Source organism: Peromyscus eremicus, chromosome 16_21 (genome assembly GCF_949786415.1).
Source record: "Peromyscus eremicus chromosome 16_21, PerEre_H2_v1, whole genome shotgun sequence".
NCBI lineage: Eukaryota > Metazoa > Chordata > Mammalia > Rodentia > Cricetidae > Peromyscus > Peromyscus eremicus.
Genome location: NC_081432.1, coordinates 14,740,254 through 14,743,976, shown reverse-complemented (window position 1 = coordinate 14,743,976; position 3,723 = coordinate 14,740,254). Strand labels below are relative to the sequence as shown.

The following is a 3,723-nucleotide window of genomic DNA, read 5'->3' as shown; positions in this document are numbered from 1 at the left end:
CAAATTCACCTCTCAAGATGATTTAGGGGCAAGGGATGTCTGAGGAACATGCTGAAATAGCTTGATTTTCAGTTCCATCTTGTCCACCTTCCCTTTCTTGTCTGATGTCCCCATTTTTAGTATCCTTTCCCTGGCAACTCCACTTTCCCTTGTGACAACACCATGGTCACCCTGTGATAGTCCGTTGTCTTCTGCCTCTGACATCTGGACACATTCCTTTCTGCATTCCTTTCTTTGTCTCCACACTTTAGTTAGCAATAGTTTTTTTTTTGAAGCGATAATCACATTGAATTTTCATTTTAATAAGATATTTTTGTGAATTGAAACGAATCACAAATGACTGTATTTAACAGCTTTTATAGGACCCAGGAGATGAAAGATCTGTGAGTGATTCCCCACAACCCACATGCCTTTGAAAATACTCATTTATATTTACATTTTATGATATTGATATTAGAGTACTTGATTGAGACTGAACAAATTTCCTAGATTCCTTTAATATCCCCCTTGAAAAGTGGTCCTTTTACTCATTATGTATTTTACTTTCTGAGTGTTTTACAGAGGTATAGATTTTTGGTCTTTGGTATGACTCCAGTCTGGTGTATTGATCCTAGGAAGACTTCCCTTTCATGGTGATCATCTTAGCTTGTGTTCTGTTGCTGCTAAGAGACACCATGGCCACAGCAACTCTCATAAAAAAAGCATTTAATTGGGGCCGACTTACAGTTTGAGAGGTTTAGTCTGCTATCCTCATGGCAGCATGCAGGCGGACATGGTGTTGGAGAAGTAGCTTGAGAGTTCTTCATGCGGATCTGCACTCAGCAGGAAGACAGAGTTACTAGGCCTGGTGTAGGATTTTGAAAACTAAAGCTCACCCCCAGTGACACACTTCCTCCAACAAGCCCACACCTACTCCTAATCCTTACCAAGTAGTGTCATTCCCTAATGACCGACAATCAAACATAGGAATCTATGAGGGCCGTTTTTATCATTTCTATTTAAATCACTACAGTGATATCGCTACAAGAACAATAGAATGACTTCCACAAGAAAAGAGCACAGGGAGAGGTGTCATACCCTCTCAGGTTCTAGCAATCATTAAGGAGGCAGTCAGGGGAGGCAGCGGATGGTACTTCAAACACTGAAGGTAAGGATGTAATACCCAGAAGCAGAGATTGAATGAGATCTGTGCCCAGAGTAAGCCATATTTGCAACAGAAAGATAGCCCCTATGAGACTGATAAGGCATGATGTTAAGTGATCAGCATTGGCCCCAGTCATAGTCTCCACTACCAATGTTAATGAGGGGGCTCATCTAGGTCTTGTTCATATCTCACTGTAGTTTATGCTTCCTAATTCCTGGCAGTGTTTATTTTTTTTATTTTTATTTTATTTTATTTTTTTTGGTTTTTCGAGACAGGGTTTCTCTGTGTAGCTTTGCGCCTTTCCTGGGACTCACTTGGTAGCCCAGGCTGGCCTCGAACTCACAGAAATCCGCCTGCCTCTGCCTCCAGAGTGCTGGGATTAAAGGCGTGCGCCACCACCGCCCAGCCTCCTGGCATTGTTTAGATCCTTAACTTAGGTATTATATAACCAGGCATACATTGACAATTTTTAATTACCTAACATTTATCGATAGCATCACAGTTCTTGTTTATAAAACATTTCCTGTCTACTATCATCAGGTTCTGAATTATAACTGTGACATTGTACCCCACCATCTGTTTAAACCTAACTGCCAGAAAATTCTTATGCAAACTAAAGTTGCCAAACACTTGCAGAGTTTTACTAATGCCTTAAAATAATGGTATCCGTTAACGATTATGCCCATTGTGTAGGGGAAGAGTTATAGGTAAAGAAGGATAATTAGGGCTCACTCTCTGCTGCCGGTCTGTACTGAGTATCTTTTCGCTGCTCCTTTGACCCATCCTCTGCTGACTGCAGTGGGAGAAGATAACACTGAGCTCCTCATTCACGGTGGCTCCTGCATGTTCAAATTCGGCTTTGCTGATGTTGATGCCTTCAGAGCTGTGTTCCCTATCCATCGTCAGGGACATCCCAGACACCAGGGCATTGTGGTGGGCATTGGCCAGAAGGATTCCAATGTGGCTGAAGAGGCCAGATCAAGATGGATATCTTAACCCTGAAGTACCTATCAAGCACTACATTGTCAACAACTGGGATGACATAGAGAATATCTGGTACTACACCTTCTATGAACTGCTCATGGTCGCTGGGGGTCACCCAGTGCTTCTGACCAAGGGCCTCTTGAACCCCAACGCTAACAGAGGATGATGCAGATAATATTAGAAACTTTCAACACCCCAGTCATGTACGAGGCTGTGGTGCTGTCTCTGTATGCCCCTGGGCACACTACTGGTGTTGTTGTGTACTCTGGTAACATAGTTCACATATACAGTGTCCTTCCACACACCACCTTGTGTCTGGACCTGGCTGGCAGGTACCTTACAATCTACTTCATCAAGATCCTGACTGAGTGGGGCTATAGCCTCATACCACAGCTGAGCCAGAGATTGGTGGCAGACATTAAAGAAAAGCTGTGTTATATTGCCCTGGATTTTGAGCAAGAAATGGTCACTGCTATATCCTCCTCTTTGGGGAAGAGCCACGAGCTCGTTGATAGGCAGGTAATCACCATTGGCCATGAGCAATTTCAGTGTCCACAGATGTTCTCCCAGCCCTGATTCCTGGGCAGAGAGCCTAGAGTATCCATGAAACCACCTTCAACTCCATTACACAGATCAAGGTCAAGTACTAAGTCTGGATTGGCAGCTCCATTCTGCTTTCACTGTCTACTTTGGAGCAGATATGGACCAGCAAGCAGGAGTAAGGGGAGTCAGCTCCTCCATAGTCCACTGCAAATGCTTCTAGATGGACTGAGCATATGCTGGACATCTGTTGCATTAGCTGATTCTGAAAGATCAATTTGCCCTGGCAAATGTACACACCTCATGATAGCCTCATGAAACTGGAATAAGACTTCCAAAGGCAGTTTGTCCTTGAGGCTTGTATTTGATACCAGCACTGGATCAGAGAACTTGCTGTTGACTTTTGACCTTATACTCAAGTTAATTGTCCCCATGCTATATGTTTAATACCCTATGCATATCTTGATTTAATCCTCAGTCCATGTGGCTTGGTTACTTGGTGGCTGAGAAAGCACCCTATGGAAGAGAAATCCCCAGCTTGGTATATATGTGTGAGTACTTAGCAGTTACCTGTGTTGGATACTAACCAACAGCTGACTGTGATGGATTTCTCAAGCTGACAAGGGTTCTGGAACCAGTTAGCACTTATATCTTGCTATTTTAACAGGATGGGAAATTTCCAGCCTGAGGACCCAGTTTCCGTGTTTTTTCTCTCTCTCTCTCTTTTTTTTTTTTCTCCTGATCATCATGGGTTATAGCTTGCCTTGTGTTGGGAATGTTTGCATTTACAATGTGAAATTATCCTTTTAATTTATGTAAGCTTTTTTTGTACTCAATTCTTTAATAGATGACAGATGTTTTTCCCCCCACTGTTCAGTGAGAACATTAGGCCCTGGCAACAAGTTATTATATAAAGAAAAATAAAGGTGCTATATAACAAAATAATGAGGAATAATTTTATTAATATTATTGTATTTATGAGAAACAAAGGGAATCTCTCTTCTTCTTTGAGACTAGTAGTCCCCTGGGTTGGCCCAGAATTTACTGTGTTTTTC

At 42.4% G+C, this 3,723-nt stretch overlaps 1 pseudogene; it reads left to right on the top strand.

The window, feature by feature from the left end:
- Positions 1 to 1,948: 1,948 nt before the first annotated feature.
- LOC131926552 (actin, cytoplasmic 2-like) lies at positions 1,949 to 2,891 on the top strand (annotated as a pseudogene).
- Positions 2,892 to 3,723: the final 832 nt, after the last annotated feature.